The 18,723-nt window shown below is 47.2% G+C and overlaps 1 long non-coding RNA gene across 1 annotated transcript; it reads right to left on the minus strand.

The window, feature by feature from the left end:
* Window positions 1–5,977: 5,977 nt before the first annotated feature.
* On the minus strand, window positions 5,978–7,107 carry LOC142917398 (uncharacterized). Its single transcript, XR_012936976.1, has 3 exons — window positions 6,965–7,107; window positions 6,540–6,738; window positions 5,978–6,150 (listed from the first exon to the last, which is right to left on the minus strand). It is a non-coding gene; the product is annotated as an uncharacterized LOC142917398 (long non-coding RNA).
* Between the last annotated feature and the right edge of the window lie 11,616 nt (window positions 7,108–18,723).

Here is an 18,723-nt window from a genome sequence, read left to right on the forward strand (position 1 = left end):
TTGTGTGATCTCCCCCTGTCCTACAGAGTGAGTGGAGTTTGTATGATCTCCCCCTATCCTACAGAGTGAGTGGAGTTTGTGTGATCTCGCCCTGTCCTACAGAGTTGAGTGAGTGGAGTTTGTGTGATCTCCCCCTGTCCTACAGAGTGAGTGGAGTTTGTGTGATCTCCCCCTGTTCTACAGTGTGAGTGGAGTTCGTGTGATCTCTCCCTGTCCTACAGAGTGAGTGAGTGGAGTTTGTATGATCTCCCCCTGTCCTACAGAGTGGAGTTTGTGTGATTTCCCCCTGTTCTACAGAGTGAGTGGAGTTTGTATGATTTCCCCCTGTATTACAGAGTGAGTGAGTGGAGTTTGTGTGATCTCCCCCTGTCCTACAGAGTGAGAGGAGTTTGTGTGATCGCTCCCTGTCCTACAGTGCGTGAGTGGAGTTTGTGTGATCTCCCCCTGTTCTACAGTGTGAGTGGAGTCTGTGTGATCTCTCCCAGTCCTACAGAGTGAGTGAGTGGAGTTTGTGTGATCTCCCCCTGTCCTACAGAGTGGAGTTTGTGTGATTTCCCCCTGTTCTACAGAGTGAGTGGAGTTTGTATGATCTCCCCCTGTATTACAGAGTGAGTGAGTGGAGTTTGTGTGATCTCCCCCTGTCCTACAGAGTGAGTGGAGTTTGTGTGATCTCCCCCTGTCCTACAGAGTGAGTGAGTGGAGTTTGTGTGATCTCCCCTTGTTCTACAGAGTGAGTGGAGTTTGTGTGATCTCCCCCTGTCCTACAGAGTGAGTGGAGTTTGTGTGATCGCCCCCTGTTCTACAGAGTGAGTGGAGTTTGTGTGATCTCCCCCTGTGCTACAGAGTGAGTGGCGTTTGTGTGATCTCCCCCTGTCCTACAGAGTGAGTGAGTGGAGTTTGTGTGATCTCCCCCGTTCTACAGGGTGAATGGAGTTTGTGTGATCTCCCCCTGTTCTACAGAGTGTGTGAGTGGAGTTTGTATGATCTCCCCCTGTTCTACAGAGTGTGTGAGTGGAGTTTGTATGATCTCCCCCTGTTCTACAGAGTGAGTGAGTGGAGTTTGTATGATCTCCCCCTGTTCTACAGAGTGTGTGAGTGGAGTTTGTGTGATCTCCCCCTGTCCTACAGAGTTTGTAAGTGGAGTTTGTGTGATCTCCCCCTGTTCTACAAAGAGAGTTGAGTTTGTGTGATCTCCCCCTGTTCTACAGAGAGAGTGGAGTTTGTGTGATCTCCCCCTGTCCTACAGAGTGAGTGAGTTGAGTTTGTGTGATCTCCCCCTGTCCTACAGAGTGAGTGAGTGGAGTTTGTGTGATCTCCCCCTGTCCTACAGAGCGAGTGGAGTTTGTGTGATCTCCCCCTGTCCTACAGAGTGAGTGGAGTTTGTGTGATCGCTCCCTGTCCTACAGTGAGTGAGTGGAGTTTGTGTGATCTCCCCTTGTTCTACAGTGTGAGTGGAGTTTGTGTGATCTCTCCCTGTCCTACAGAGTGAGTGAGTGGAGTTTTTGTGGTCTCCCCCTGTTCTACAGTGAGTGAGTGGACTTTTTGTGATCTGCCCCCGTTCTATAGTGTGAGTGGAGTTTGTGTGATCTCCCCCTGTCCTACAGAGTGAGTGAGTGGAGTTTGTGTGATCTGCCCCTGTTCTATAGTGTGAGTGGAGTTTGTGTGATCTCCCCCTGTCCTACAGAGTGAGTGAGTGGAGTTTGTGTGATCTCCCCCTGTCCTACAGAGTGAGTGAGTGGAGTTTGTGTGATCTCCCCCTGTCCTACAGAGCGAGTGGAGTTTGTGTGATCTCCCCCTGTCCTACAGATTGAGTGGAGTTTGTGTGATCGCTCCCTGTCCTACAGTGAGTGAGTGGAGTTTGTGTGATCTCCCCTTGTTCTACAGTGTGAGTGGAGTTTGTGTGATCTCTCCCTGTCCTACAGAGTGAGTGAGTGGAGTTTTTGTGGTCTCCCCCTGTTCTACAGTGAGTGAGTGGACTTTTTGTGATCTGCCCCCGTTCTATAGTGTGAGTGGAGTTTGTGTGATCTCCCCTGTCCTACAGAGTGAGTGAGTGGAGTTTGTGTGATCTGCCCCTGTTCTATAGTGTGAGTGGAGTTTGTGTGATCTCCCCCTGTCCTACAGAGTGAGTGAGTGGAGTTTGTGTGATCTGCCCCGTTCTACAGGGTGAGTGGAGTTTGTGTGATCTCCCCCTGTTCTACAGAGTGTGTGAGTAGAGTTTGTATGATCTCCCCCTGTTTTACAGAGTGTGTGAGTGGAGTTTGTATGATCTCCCCCTGTTCTACAGAGTGAGTGAGTGGAGTTTGTATGATCTCCCCCTGTTCTACAGAGTGTGTGAGTGGAGTTTGTGTGATCTCCTCCTATCCTACAGAGTTTGTAAGTGGAGTTTGTGTGATCTCCCCCTGTTCTACAGAGAGTGGGGAGTTTGTGTGATCTCCCACTGTCCTACAGAGTGAGTGGAGTTTGTGTGATCGCCCCCTGTTCTACAGAGTGACTGGAGATTGTGTGATCTCCCCCTGTCCTACAGAGTGAGTGAGTGGACTTTGTGTGATCTCCCCCTGTCCTACAGAGTGAGTGGAGTTTGTATGATCTCCCCCTATCCTACAGAGTGAGTGGAGTTTGTGTGATCTCGCCCTGTCCTACAGAGTTGAGTGAGTGGAGTTTGTGTGATCTCCTCCTGTCCTACAGAGTGAGTGGAGTTTGTGTGATCTCCCCCTGTTCTACAGTGTGAGTGGAGTTCGTGTGATCTCTCCCTGTCCTACAGAGTGAGTGAGTGGAGTTTGTATGATCTCCCCCTGTCCTACAGAGTGGAGTTTGTGTGATTTCCCCCTGTTCTACAGAGTGAGTGGAGTTTGTATGATTTCCCCCTGTATTACAGAGTGAGTGAGTGGAGTTTGTGTGATCTCCCCCTGTCCTACAGAGTGAGTGGAGTTTGTGTGATCGCTCCCTGTCCTACAGTGCGTGAGTGGAGTTTGTATGATTTCCCCCTGTATTACAGAGTGAGTGAGTGGAGTTTGTGTGATCTCCCCCTGTCCTACAGTGTGAGTGGAGTCTGTGTGATCTCTCCCAGTCCTACAGAGTGAGTGAGTGGAGTTTGTGTGATCTCCCCCTGTCCTACAGAGTGGAGTTTTGTGTGATTTCCCCCTGTTCTACAGAGTGAGTGGAGTTTGTATGATCTCCCCCTGTATTACAGAGTGAGTGAGTGGAGTTTGTGTGATCTCCCCCTGTCCTACAGAGTGAATGAGTGGAGTTTGTGTGATCTCCCCTTGTTCTACAGAGTGAGTGGAGTTTGTGTGATCTCCCCCTGTCCTACAGAGTGAGTGGAGTTTGTGTGATCGCCCCCTGTTCTACAGAGTGAGTGGAGTTTGTGTGATCTCCCCCTGTGCTACAGAGTGAGTGGCGTTTGTGTGATCTCCCCCTGTCCTACAGAGTGAGTGAGTGGAGTTTGTGTGATCTCCCCCGTTCTACAGGGTGAGTGGAGTTTGTGTGATCTCCCCCTGTTCTACAGTGTGAGTGGAGTTCGTGTGATCTCTCCCTGTCCTACAGAGTGAGTGAGTGGAGTTTGTATGATCTCCCCCTGTCCTACAGAGTGGAGTTTGTGTGATTTCCCCCTGTTCTACAGAGTGAGTGGAGTTTGTATGATTTCCCCCTGTATTACAGAGTGAGTGAGTGGAGTTTGTGTGATCTCCCCCTGTCCTACAGAGTGAGTGGAGTTTGTGTGATCGCTCCCTGTCCTACAGTGCGTGAGTGGAGTTTGTGTGATCTCCCCCTGTTCTACAGTGTGAGTGGAGTCTGTGTGATCTCTCCCAGTCCTACAGAGTGAGTGAGTGGAGTTTGTGTGATCTCCCCCTGTCCTACAGAGTGGAGTTTTGTGTGATTTCCCCCTGTTCTACAGAGTGAGTGGAGTTTGTATGATCTCCCCCTGTATTACAGAGTGAGTGAGTGGAGTTTGTGTGATCTCCCCCTGTCCTACAGAGTGAGTGAGTGGAGTTTGTGTGATCTCCCCTTGTTCTACAGAGTGAGTGGAGTTTGTGTGATCTCCCCCTGTCCTACAGAGTGGAGTTTGTGTGATTTCCCCCTGTTCTACAGAGTGAGTGGAGTTTGTATGATTTCCCCCTGTATTACAGAGTGAGTGAGTGGAGTTTGTGTGATCTCCCCCTGTCCTACAGAGTGAGTGGAGTTTGTGTGATCGCTCCCTGTCCTACAGAGTGGAGTTTGTGTGATTTCCCCCTGTTCTACAGAGTGAGTGGAGTTTGTATGATTTCCCCCTGTATTACAGAGTGAGTGAGTGGAGTTTGTGTGATCTCCCCCGTTCTACAGGGTGAGTGGAGTTTGTGTGATCTCCCCCTGTTCTACAGTGTGAGTGGAGTTCGTGTGATCTCTCCCTGTCCTACAGAGTGAGTGAGTGGAGTTTGTATGATCTCCCCCTGTCCTACAGAGTGGAGTTTGTGTGATTTCCCCCTGTTCTACAGAGTGAGTGGAGTTTGTATGATTTCCCCCTGTATTACAGAGTGAGTGAGTGGAGTTTGTGTGATCTCCCCCTGTCCTACAGAGTGAGTGGAGTTTGTGTGATCGCTCCCTGTCCTACAGTGCGTGAGTGGAGTTTGTGTGATCTCCCCCTGTTCTACAGTGTGAGTGGAGTCTGTGTGATCTCTCCCAGTCCTACAGAGTGAGTGAGTGGAGTTTGTGTGATCTCCCCCTGTCCTACAGAGTGGAGTTTTGTGTGATTTCCCCCTGTTCTACAGAGTGAGTGGAGTTTGTATGATCTCCCCCTGTATTACAGAGTGAGTGAGTGGAGTTTGTGTGATCTCCCCCTGTCCTACAGAGTGAGTGAGTGGAGTTTGTGTGATCTCCCCTTGTTCTACAGAGTGAGTGGAGTTTGTGTGATCTCCCCCTGTCCTACAGAGTGGAGTTTGTGTGATTTCCCCCTGTTCTACAGAGTGAGTGGAGTTTGTATGATTTCCCCCTGTATTACAGAGTGAGTGAGTGGAGTTTGTGTGATCTCCCCCTGTCCTACAGAGTGAGTGGAGTTTGTGTGATCTCCCCCTGTCCTACAGAGTGAGTGGAGTTTGTGTGATCGCTCCCTGTCCTACAGTGCGTGAGTGGAGTTTATGTGATCTTCCCCTGTTCTACAGTGTGAGTGGAGTTTGTGTGATCTCTCCCTGTCCTACAGAGTAAGTGAGTGGAGTTTGTGTGGTCTCCCCCTGTTCTACAGTGAGTGAGTGGAGTTTGGATGATCTCCCCCTGTCCTACAGAGTGAGTGAGTGGACTTTTTGTGATCTCCCCCTGTTCTACAAAGTGAGTGAGTGGAGTTTGTGTGATCTCCCCCTGTCCTACAGAGTGAGTGAGTGGAGTTTGTGTGATCTGCCCCTGTTCTACAGTGTGAGTGGAGTTTGTGTGATCTCCCCCTGTCCTACAAAGTAAGTGAGTGGAGTTTGGATGATCTCCCCCTGTCCTACAGAGTGAGTGAGTGGACTTTTTGTGATCTCCCCCTGTTCTACAAAGTGAGTGAGTGGAGTTTGTGTGATCTCCCCCTGTCCTACAGAGTGAGTGAGTGGAGTTTGTGTGATCTGCCCCTGTTCTACAGTGTGAGTGGAGTTTGTGTGATCTCCCCCTGTCCTATAGAGTGAGTGAGTGGAGTTTGTGTGATCTCCCCCTGTCCTACAGAGTGAGTGGAGTTTGTGTGATCTCCCCCTGTCCTACAGAGTGAGTGGAGTTTGTGTGATCTCCCCCTGTCCTACAGAGCGAGTGGAGTTTGTGTGATCTCCCCTTGTGAGCCGAAGACACACACACAGGCAGAAACAGTCACAGACATACACAGCGACACACACAGACAAAGATGACAAAGATCCTCCTTGTAGCCTGGGGCAAGTGCTGTTAGTGAGCACCAGACAGACACAGAAAGAGAGAGAGACACAGAGAGAGAGACACACACACAGAGACACAGGCATATGTACAATCTCGTGCCACTCACTTTCCATCAAGGGCAGGACCACAACCGCGACCCAACGTGAGGATCGCGACGGCGAGGATGAGAAGGAGAATCTCACACGGAGGAGGTAGCGGTCACAGGGATCGTCCAGCGCCAAGGAGACGTCGCACCGTGTCTCCGTTGTGGAAGCGCAGACGGTCTGCCAGCGGGCTCGTCTGAAGCTGCGCAGACAGAGACACAGGGAGGAGTGGTGAGGGTGGTGAGGAGCGAGTGGGTGAGAGAGACGTGTGTGTGTGAATGAGTTGGTTGGTGGATGAGTGGGTTGGTGAGTGAGTGGGTGAGTGGGTGAGTGAGTGGGTGAGTGAGTGGGTTGGTGAGTGGGTGAGTGAGTGGGTTGGTGAGTGGGTGTGTGAGTGGGTTGGTGAGTGGGTTGGTGAGTGGGTGTGTGAGTGGGTTGGTGAGTGGGTTGGTGAGTGAGTGGGTGAGTGAGTGGGTGAGTGGGTTGGTGAGTGAGTGGCTAAGTGAGTGGGTGAGTGAGTGGGTGAGTGAGTAGGTTGGTGAGTGAGTGGGTTGGTGAGTGAGTGGCTGAGTGAGTGAGTGAGCATCTCACAGTTTGCTCTGAACTGTGTATGTAACATTCAAGAACGTTGAGTTGGTCGTGGTCGTGGTGGTCGAGTTGATGGTGAAAGGATCAACAAGTGGGGGTCTATCCCCTCCATCCCCACTGGGAGCCGCTTCAACGGGGTCCCAGCAAAGGGTCGCCAGGAGGTCTCGAGACTCCAAACGAACATTCAGTGGGAACAGCGGAGCTGGGCAGATGGGGAAAAAACACTCAAGAGTGCGCTAACCACTGCACCACCACTCCCCCCACACACACACAGTGCGCTAACCACTGCACCACCACTCCCCACTCACACACACACAGTGCGCTAACCCACCACCACTCCCCACAGTGCGCTAACCACTGCACCACCACTCCCCCCACAATCACACAACCTGGCACCCGATTTATCGACCACCTCGGGCTCTGCTCACCGTGGCTGCTGCACGTGACGAGGTGGTGGAGGAGGAGGAGAGGCAGGATGAAGGGGAAGAGTAGGCCAAGTTTGTAGAGTTTCGACATCGCCATTAACTCCACACGCAGCCACGTGGCCGCCTCACCCAAGTCACGTACTGAGGAAATCGATTCAATGTTAAATTAAAAACTCGGATCGATTCCTGTGGGGATAACAAATGCGAATCGATAGTGGTCAAAAATGTTGCCGATGGCATCGATCCACATTGGGACTGCATTGGAATTGACGTTGGTCGTGAGTGTAAAATGGAATCGAATACATTTTCGATAACATGGGAATTGATTATGGCGATTTGTTCTAATAACATAGGAATCGATCTAGCCAGGGATTTAAAGCGCATAGAATCGAATCCCATTGGGATACCTACCATGAGAATCGATTGTGTTAGAAAAAGAGAGCGTTTAGAATCGATTCCTATTGAGAATGAATCAGAATCAGAAAGGGTATTCGCCATGAAAGTTCACACCGACACGGAAGTTACTTTGGCAGGATGGTGCATACATTCAACATATAGGAATCTAAAATCCTAAATAAGTTTTAAACAAGTCTTACTATTATAATAAGGGTTAAAAGTCTAACTAACACCAAGGGGCTGAAGTATATAAAATTGAATAAATATCGAATATAAAATAGCTTTAAGATATAATTTAAAAATAAAAAATACAAATAGGTTAACATAGTTAATATCGGCAAGGTTTCATTATGTAGATAAAATGTTAACAGGCCAGCAGCAGATGGGAAGAAACTGTTTTTATGGCGTGAGGTTTGGGTCCTGATCGACCGAAGCCTTCTGCCGGAGGGGAGTAGCTGAAACAGAGTGTCCAGGGTGGGAGAAATCGGCCATAATCTTCCTCGCTCGCCTCATGGTCCTTGTCGTGTGCAGGTCCTCGAGGGTTGGAAGATTGCAGGCAATTACCTTCTCAGCAGTGTGGATGATACGCTGCAGTCTGCTCTTGTCCTTGGCAGTGGCAGCAGCGTACCAGACGGTTATGGAGGATGTGAGGATGGATTCAATGATCGCTGTATAGAATTGCACCATCAGTCTTTGGCAGGTTGAATTTCTTCAGCTGCCGTAGAAAGTACATCCTCTGTGCAGTCTGCTTAACAGCGGATGTCAAACAAACCACTGTGTCACTCACAACGCACATTGCATGTTGGTGTCACGGTCAAAATTGTGGCAATTCCAGTAACACTATCCAGAAACTCCACAAGGGAGATGACGCGTCAATGATCGCCCCCTACCGACAGACTCATGTCCACGTGCAGGCCGGTGCAGGGCCACCTTGTGCCACACAGGGGCAGCTGCCACTAGGGGGCGCCCTTCCATTGTTTGAGATGAGGTTCGATACGAAACACCGAGTTGCTGAGGCAATTAGGCAAGCGACTTATGAGTGCAAATGTTGTTTATAACGTAGTGAATGCTTGGGAGCTTAATTGTCTCTCGCTCCTGCTCACAGATTTACCCAGCCCACAGCTCCACAGATACCAGCCGCTCCTCCTAGGCAGGTTCGGTTACGTACGGTGCGAAATAAGTTCCAGATACACACAGAGAGACTTACACAGATACACACACAGATACACAGAGATACACACACAGAGACACACAGATACACACACAGAGACTCACACAGAGACTCACACAGATACACACACACAGACTCACACAGATACACACACAGAGGCTCACACAGATACACACACAGAGACTCACACAGATACACACACAGAGACTCACACAGAGACCCATAGATTAACAAGGTTGGATAGTTATGGTGCGAAAGAAGTTATATACACACACAGAGACCCATAGATTATCACGGTTGGCTACGTCCGGTGCGAAAGTTACAGATAAACAAGTTTGAGTCGCGGGCCGTGGAAGTTGACCGGGCACGTGTTGCTACTGACAGTCGTTGAATACGGTTGGATAGACGCTGATAGAGAGACACACATAGACAAGACAGGTGGACACAGACAAGAGGAACACAGAGACGACAGAGATACACAGGCAGAGAGAAACACAGAGGCAAACAGATGAGACAGACGGACAGGGACAGAGAGATGTTGAATCGAATACACTGAACTCGCTCCATTGAAAGAGATTCCTCGATCTTCGCAATGCCCGGAAGTCGTTCTTATTCTTATTGATTTAATTGCGTGTGGTGTGTACGTGCAAGCAATGTGGGATATCGATGTACACAGATATGAACAAGATCAGCAGACAAGACGTCTTTAATTTAATCGGTCTCTCCACGAAACAAAGGAATGTTGAACACGAAATATAAATCCCACGGCCTTCGTGCGAGTCCATAATTACTGCAGCATTGATTCAGTGCAAGCCAACTGTGGACCGGTTTTGGTGGACACTGTGTGTGTACACTATGTGTGTGTGTACACTGTGTGTGTACACTGTGTGTGTGTACTGTGTGTACACTGTGTGTGTGTGTACACTGTGTGTGTGTACACTGTGTGTGCAAGCCAACTGTGGACCGGTTTTGGTGGACAATGTCTCAACAGCAGTGGGGCTTGCTTCAAGCCATGGTTGTGAACATCCAGATGTTAATCAGCAAGGAGCATTTCTAGTCCAAGTTCGACAAAATCTACGTCAACACGTAAGACAAAATTATAATTCGTGTTGCAGAGAATGTATCTCCTCTACGTGTAGCTTTAAGGTGGTATGCCTTGTAACTGATGAATGATCAGAGTGTGCTTCCTATTTCAAAGACAATGAGTTGCTCCAGATGCTTCATGAAACACAAAAATACCGTTTGACCTGTATCACAAAAAACAACGGGTCTCACTTGAGTTATCTGTACAGGTTACTTCCAAAACACACACACACTTTGTCCTAACATCACATATTCAATGTTTGACCCTTATAAATGAAATGATGCATGTACACACAAAATCAGACAAGCGTTCATTCTGAATTATTGACAGGCATTTTAACAAAATTTCATTACTGCAGTGAAATGTACTGCAACAGATAACATCTGATTAAGAAGCTATTTGAAAAAAAATACGCACGGTCTGCTTAACAGTGGATGTAAAACATACTATTGTGTCATTCAAAACGAGGCCACTGCATGCTGGCGAATTCTAGACATTAGCGACAAATTACACAACTGAAATGAAACATCAATCATCGCCCCCTACTGACAGCCTCATGTTCACATACTCTTTGGTTCTTTCAGTAAAGTCAGGTAGGTAGAAAAAATAATAATAGATCACGAAGTTGCGATCGTAACACAAGCGGTCGTCCTCAGGCAGAAAAAAATAATAAATGCAGGCCGGTGCAGGGCCACCACCCTGTGCCACACAGGGGCTGCTGCTACTTGGGGATGCTCTTCGAGTGTTTCAGACGAGATACAAAACTCCGAGTTGCTGAGGCGGTTAAGCAAGCACCGAGTAAATGCAATTATTATAACATAGTGAATGCTTTGGGGCTTATTGTCTCTCGCTCCTGGTCAGAGATCTCCCCAACCCACAGGTCCACAAAGACTGGCCGCTCGCTCTTACTTTGCAGGTTGAACCTAGGAGCTGAGTGTTCAACTTCACATTCTTGTCATTAAAGGCCTGTGACAAAGGTGCATCTATTGTAGCGACATTGTCTCAAGCTTACACATCTACCGGGTCTCCACTTGACTTTGTATTGTCTAGGAGGAAGTCCACCCACACTTCCACAAACTGCTGGGAGTTGCCTCACTCTGCCTCAGTCAGAATTCTCCTTCTGCTTCACGATGTGAACGTCCGATTTTGGAGTTTAATCTTAATCTTCACATTTTACCTTCACGTCTTTGCTCTTCACCATCACCTCTTCACATTTCACCATCACCTGTTCATATTTTACCTCAGTTCCTTTTCAGTGTCAAAGCTGGGATTTTCCTCCGGTTCTTGTTTCATGAGGGATGGGCTCATTGTGGAACTTTGACTTTCACAAGCTGATTTCAGACTCCACTCCTTGCAGATCTTCTGATGCTTCTGTGTTCTCTGGTGTACTTGAAGATTTGATGAAACTGCAAATGCCTTCCCGCACACACTGCACTTGAAGGGTTTCTCTCCCGTGTGTGTTCTCTGGTGTCTTTGAAGATGTGACACATGTACAAACGCTATCCTGCACAGAATGCACCTGAAGGGTTTCTCTCCTGTGTGTTCTCTGGTGTACTTTAAGATTTGATGACTGTGCAAACGCCATCCCGCACACACTGCACTTGAAGGGTTTCTCTCCTGTGTGTGTTCTCTGGTGTACTTTAAGATTACATGACTGTGCAAATGCCATCCTGCACACAGTGCACTTGAAAGGTTTCTCTCCCGTGTGTGTTCTCTGATGTGTTTTAAGAGCAAATGAATCTGAAAATGTCTTCCCACACACACTGCACTTGAAGGGTTTCTCTCCCGTGTGTGTTCTCTGGTGTCTTTTAAGAGCAGATGACCGTGAAAATGCCTTCCCACACACAGTGCACTTGAAGGGTTTCTCTCCTGTGTGAGTTCTCTGGTGCTGTGTCAAATTTCCAGTCCGATCCGTGCTGTATGCACGCTGGTCGCAATGTTGACTTGTCGTACCGTGCTGCTGTGCTGACTGCCTTTGCTCCATCAGACCAGTGTCAGCTGCAGACAGAAAAAAAATAATATCCACACCATCGACACATCAGTATCGATGCACAGAGGAATGCATATATACACAGTAACACGTGACTTACACGTCTATACTCATTCATATATTCATGATGTAGTGAAAAAGTGTCCCAAATTCATCACACGGGCTGTGATGGCACACAATGAGAGGGCAAATGGTTATAAACATGCCTGGAAGCCCTCGTATCTTCAAAATGAATGTTAACCCAAAACTCTAAGCACACAATTTCGGCTCTCTGGCTAGAAAAGGAATATTAATAAGAGCTAAATTCAGCTGACATAGCAAAGGGTGTTGAAAACAATACTATTTGTGTTATGCAGAAATGCATGAATTAATGTTCAATCGCAACTCAGATGTCCTTGAATGCTGGGATGAACAGTTCCGACTTCAGCTGCATGTGTGTGCTGTGTTCACATCCTGTTTCCATTCTTAGTAAGAGTTCCAGAGGAAAACTAAAATAAACTATTGTTTTGATATAACCTCCGTGTTCAATAGAGTTGATAGACTTCACTGCAAATACAAACTTGACACTGTCACACACTGGCGGTGGCGTGTCTAGAATCATGCCTGACCACCTTCATCTGCTCAGCATTAATGCTTCCTCACTCCACCAAGTAATTAATCGAGGATCAACGAACACAGCCGAGGCTAACTGGAGTTTGCGTGTCTCTCTCCGTGGTGAGATGTTAACTACCTCACCTGATCTACAGGAAGTCGTGGGTTCGATCCCGACCCTGACGCCTGCTGTATATTTGGAGTTTGCGCGTCACTCCGTTTAGCGTCTTTGACCGATAGACATTGACACACGTATTCTTGTTTCTTTCAGTAAAGTAACGTAGATAGAAAATAACAATAACAGATAATACAATTACATTAAATAAAGACCACTTGTGTTGCGATCAAAACGACGTGAGTTTTTTTGCTTTATTTACATTTTTTTTGTTATTTTCATTTAATTTTCTATCTACGTGACTTTACCGAAAGAACCAAGAATATTAATTCCTGCAGTCACGAAAGTTTTAAGTCAAAACATTCACACACGTTGACAAAGCCTCACCTTGTGTTGTTGTGGGCAGGTCGCTTCTGATAACAAGAGCGGTATAGCAGCTCAAGCGGGCTTGGCCTGGCAACAAAAGAAAATAAAAACTGCGTGAATATTTACAATAAAACAAAGTTACAAAGTAGCGAGCCGGGTGAAGACAAATTAAACTTAAGCGAGATAATTAAAGTGAATGCAATCAGGCGAGGGCAGGAGGCAAGGCCCTGCGTGGCTAGGCCCCGCGTTGTAAAGTTCCAACCTGGACATCGATTCCCATGCTCACTGCTACTCAACTGACATCCCTACGAGAGAGCGAGGCTCTACCTCGGTAAACAACAACAACCACCACAACCACCACCACAACAACCACAATCGCAATGAGAATTTCTCACCTCAGATTTCAGTGCAGGAAGCGATCGCTTCCTGTTACCTCGTGACGTTACACAGCAGCAGGTGACGTGACGTCACATCCGGGGTACCAGACACGCTCCTCCCACAATGAGCGGCTCTGTAACTGAATGAATTAGAGAATAAATAAATTATGTTAATGTACCTCGTCCCATATGTCGTGGGCAATGAACTCGTCGCAATACACTCGCGACGGCTTTAACGAACACATTATGTTAATGAGTTGCCGTCACTGGGCGTAGCTTTGGCCAAATAAGGATTGGCACTGGACCGCAATCGGCAGTGACCCAAGCGGAGGTGACGTCACGCTCAAGAGCGCGGTGGACGGGGGAATACCTTGGTGACATGACGTCACTGCTGAGGTACACCTCCCCCTGGCGTTTCACGCCGATGAGGTAATGCAGAGTGGTGACGTCACAGAGCGGGATTGGAGTTTAAGTTGATTTAGATTCATTTTCCATTGCTCCCTCCCTTGGGTGCGTGAGCTCAGCAACAACAACTAGTCCTGAATACCTCCAAAACCAAGGTGCTATGCTTCTCTCCGGGACTAAAGCAGGAAGTTATTTTTCCCCAATTACATTCCTTGAATAATTATCAAATAGAGCAAGTCAAGATCTATAAGTATCTTGGGGTCATCCTGGATTCAAAACTTAGTTTTGAAGATCACATTGATTATATTAGTAAAAAGACAAAAATAAAAATTGGTTTTCTGTATTGATACAAGCATTGCTTCCCCCCAATGTTCCGTTTGGAATTGATAAAAGCTACCATACTGCCTCTACTTGACTACTGTAACATCGTGTATAAATCAGCCCCAAGTACTGTACTGAAGAAGCTTGATTCCATCTATCACTCGGCCTTAAGATTTGCATTGAACTGCCTATATAGGACTCACCACTGTGATCTCTACATTGGGTCAAACTTAACATCTCTTAATGTTCGACGGCTTGTGCACCAGATCTTATTTATTCACGATGTACTTACAAAAAATTCCGCAGACTACCTACTGGATCTCCTCTCTGTTTCAAATAATAAATTTGACCTCAGGTCTTCGCTCATTTACCAGCTTCACATTCCCTATTGCCGTACAAAAACTGGAGGAAGGGCCTTTGCTATTGATGTCCCCAGGGTCTGGAATGCTATTGCCAATAAACTGCAACTTGAATCACTACCTATGAGATCTTCACTCAAAACTGCTCTGGAGGAGTTGTACACCCCTAGCTGCCACTGCTATTCAGTGACCTAAAATATGGCTCTCGGGTTTGATGTTACATATTAATGTAGTTTATTGTTAAAAATTCGGTCACAGTCCCTATGATCACTGTTACATTGCATTTATGGCTTTTATTTTGGTGATTTCGAAAAGTTTTTTTGGTTTGGCCAAGTTTTTGTTTATTGTAGTACGGAGTTAGACTGATGGCCTTAATCTTAGTTGTCTTGTGGTTGTTGTTGTTGTTGTTTGACTTGCATCCCACTGGGATTTTTGCACACAGCGTTGGTGTACGGTGCTATTTCAGGAATATTTTGATGTTTTTTTTCCTGGATTTTCTGTTTGCACAGTGACATAATCACTTTAAGATGTTTTCTTGTTCATGCTTTTGTTTTTTGTTTGTTGCGGTTGCACCCGATTCAAGAGCCGAATGGCTCACAGGGCTATACCAAATGGAACTAAAAAATGGAACCCCTTACGCCTTACCCTACAGCGATTTGATGAAGCTAGAGAGGCGTCTGGGGGAACTCGGCCTTGCGACAGGCAGCCAACGAATGGCTCGTCAAGCCTCGCCAGTCCATTACCCTATGGACGCCAGGGGACAAGGCGTGGCTCCACTACCCCCACGTCCCGTTGGGTACCTCCCCGAATTACATGGCAGGGCCGGTCAAAGTGGTGGAGGTGTGGATTCCGCAGTGCGTGCGGATTCAGTGTGGTCGCCGCCACTGGTTTGTGTACCTGTCGCGGCTAAAACTTTTTTTCCGCCTGATGTTAGTCTTTTATCACCACTTCCTGAGGGCCGGGTGTCTGGTCAGGCCGATGAGCTGGGGCGCACGTCGGCTGACGTCCTCCCTCAGGACAGTTTTATTGTTCCGCCCGCAGGGTCCAAGCGCCTAAAGGGGCCGACGTCACCGGTCAGACCGGCCCGGGGGGAACGGGGAAATCCGGAGCCACCATCGCCCAACCTCCTACCACATGAGGGTTCTTCGGCTCAGGTGCTGGGCTCGTTGAGCCTTCTTCTGGCTGCTTCCAAAGCCTTCGGTGGACCCGCACCCTCCTCGCTTGACGGGCCGGCATCAAGGACTCAGGCAAAGACGGTTCGATTTAAATGACCATCCTCCGGCGTCGATGTGCACCTACACCCGTGGTCCGCGACCGCGACTCGAGCCAGATGGGTCAATGGCTGACTCGGGCTCGTCTTGTGCTCGAGTGCGGTGTTGTATGTGCGGGGTGTAGTTGTGGCCTGTCCGGGGGGTGGCTCGTCCATTGTCAATAATTGCATCCAAGTTGTTTTTCTCTCTTCCTCCATCCCTTCTTCTCTCCCTGGTTCAAATTATTGGTTCTTCCTCGGTCGGGATTATTTAGTGTTGTTTTTTTTATTTAAAGCTTTCGTGACTGCAGGGATTCATATTCTTGGTTCTTTCGGTAAAGTCACGTAGAAGGGAAACAATAAAATAATAAAAATATATTTTTGTCATATTTTTGTTTCCCTTCTACGTGACTTTACTGAAAGAACCAAGAATATGTTGTTGTATTGTTCCCTTGTTGCATTCTAGGTTGGAGGCCCACACATTACATTGGTTTTATGTCAGTCAGCCAAGACGGCTGAGTTTCATAAGGGGGGGGGGGGTGATATAGAGACATAAATGGCGTCTCTACGGCGTATATGCCGACTGCAACTACAAATGGTAATGGTGTGTGCACGTACCTCTCGAGGGAGCCGACGAAGATGTGGCGGAGAAGCAGGCCCCTACGGAGCAGGGTTCCGTCGCAGAGAGGGAGAGGGCATGTGCCAACTCAGGGGAGTAAAGGGGGCCCGGAAACGGGGGCCCCGGAGGACATGTGATGCTGGCTCTGGTTCCGTCTCGAGAGACCGAAGTGGGGGCGTGGCCGGAGGTGGAGCGAGGCCACGTCTCTAGGACTGTATGTGCTTCATAGCACATAGGATGTCCTTATGCACTGTGCTAGTTGCGCACCACTGCCAACGAACGCTGTATCGCCAAATTATGACGCGAGTTACTTATTTGCCAGTCATAAAAAAAACATTGGATGACAGCGAGACATGACAATTATTCAAAAAGCCATCAACGACCACATGGGGACCCACCTTGCGGGGTGAGCCGTATTGCAGCTCAGTGGGGTTCGTTCCCGGTACGCAAGTTGTGCCGGATGGCTTTGCAGCCATTGCCATCATCATCATTGGATTAACCTATCAACCATGGACAGGAAGGTTTTATCCTAGCCAGGCGTGGTGGCCCATGCAAGCCTTTCAATTACATATACGACAATACGGCATGTAAACAAGTAATTTGGCGATACTGCTTCTACGTTGGCAGCGGTGCACAAGGACAACAGAAACTAAAACTCAATGCATTCATCAATATCACTGCAGCCTTAACAGAAAAAATATATGCCAGGCGACGTTTCGGGCAACGGCCCATATTCATATCACATCAAATGTGTTGATGGTTTAATTAAAAGTGGTTCGTCCGCAAGCAGGCGCACGCATCACTCGCCTGATGAACTTGGAAAGTTCCGCACGCGCAGCAGCAGCGTAACACTTGAAAGTCGACCATGCTGGTATCAATAACGAGCATGAACTTGTCAAGACACCAAACCGCGACAAGAGGCGATGTGGTGTAATTATAACGCTGATAACGACGCCGACGACGTTAACGCCCTGCCCGACGAAACTTTCCCGCCTTTGCTAAAGGGCCCAATGATGACGTCACGAAACGCGAGCGAGCAAAGACGTAATTTCGCCCGAAGGGAAATGACATCACGCGTGAGCTGTTGAGTGGAAGTAAGTCCAGGTGTAGAATTTTGACTTCATCATGACCGCGGTAAAATGCACCGATTGTACACTGATGTGATGATTCTTTTGCGTAGTGTATTATACAGGGTGTTTCAAAACGATGGACCCAATTTCAAAGCAGTATATTTCACGATGGCAACATTGTAATTGTAACATGTTGCCATCATGAAATATACTCCTTTGAAATTACAAACGGTTTAATGAGTTATCAAGTTTTACTAACCATTTTATAAATGCTCTATGTGCCCTCCACCTGCTGTAGGGACAACATCGAGACGATAGTTGAATTCGTCCCAAATGCCTCTCAAAGTGTCTTCTTCCACTGAAGTCACCGCTGCCGTGATTCTGTTAAGGGTCATCCATATTAGTCGCTAATGGTGGCACAAAAAGACGGTCTTTGACGTATCCCCACAAGAAAAAGTCGCAGGGTGTGATGTCTGGGGATCTTTGGGGCCAAGAGTGTAGCGCCAAGTCTTGGGGTCCCGTGCGACCTATCCAACACTGGAGGCAGTGTGTCTTGCAAATGACTGAGGCTAGGGGCTGTTTGTGCACTCGGAGAAGCGTCTAGCGGTAATCATTTGAACCTTTATGCCCCGCCCTTTCAAGCGGTAAGATTTTCTTTCATGGGGCCAGTTTCGTGGTTGCAGAGATATAGCAATTTCAAATCAGGAGAATTTTTTTTTCGCACCCTGTATACTCTTTTTTTCGTCGACCAAGGAACCCATGTCTAAGAGAAAGTCCTAGACTCTAAACATCTGATAGTTGACCCTCTTTGGTTCCAACAAGGCTGATTCTGGCTGATGCGAGACTCAATGTCGAAACCGACCCAGAGTTTGCCTGGGTTTGAGCCAAATGCCCTCTGTATGACCGATGGGATGTTTAAATAAATACTTTCTTTTTTTATCTGGAGATGTTCTTCGAATAAAATTTTGATTTAAAGCTTTCGTGACTGCAGTAATTCATATTCTTAGTTCTTTCGGTAAAGTCACGTTAAAGGGAAACAACAAAATAATAAATTATATATAAAACAATAAAACAAATTCTCACGACGTTTCGACCATAACACAAACGGTCGTCTTCAGGTCTGTTGGTTTGCATAAATTTATTTTTTAACGGTGCATTTATTTATAATAAAAAACGTTAGCGCCACGCGCAGCGATTTGGCAGTTTATTTAGGACTAGTCCATCTATATTCTGAAAAGAGGAGGGGGGAGACGATTTTTTTTGTTTTATATATATTTTATTATTTTGTTGTTTCCCTTTAACGTGACTTTACCGAAAGAACTAAGAATATGTTCTTCGAATGTTTCAGTTGAAATTTGACCCATGGCACTTTGATTTTCTGAGGCATTAAGTTGCACTTAAATGAAAGATTACTGTCATTTAACTGAACATATTTTTACGGTATTTTACTTGTTATTAAATTTTGTACTTTTTGATTGTTGAAAGGTTTTCTGTTTCCCAATAGCACCGATTTGCTAACTATTCATATACCAATTAAAAACTGGTCATCAGAAAACATTAAAAAATATAATTCTAATCAAGGCCCCATCATGTAGAATGCGGTATTCAACTTGTATTATCCCCTCTGTGACCCATGCTCTTTGAATAAA

The sequence above is a fragment of the Petromyzon marinus genome, unplaced genomic scaffold (genome assembly GCF_048934315.1).
Source record: "Petromyzon marinus isolate PM22_M1 ecotype Great Lakes invasive population unplaced genomic scaffold, UKy_Petmar_22M1.pri1.0 PM_G_Scaffold_49, whole genome shotgun sequence".
In the NCBI taxonomy this organism is placed as follows: domain Eukaryota; kingdom Metazoa; phylum Chordata; class Hyperoartia; order Petromyzontiformes; family Petromyzontidae; genus Petromyzon; species Petromyzon marinus.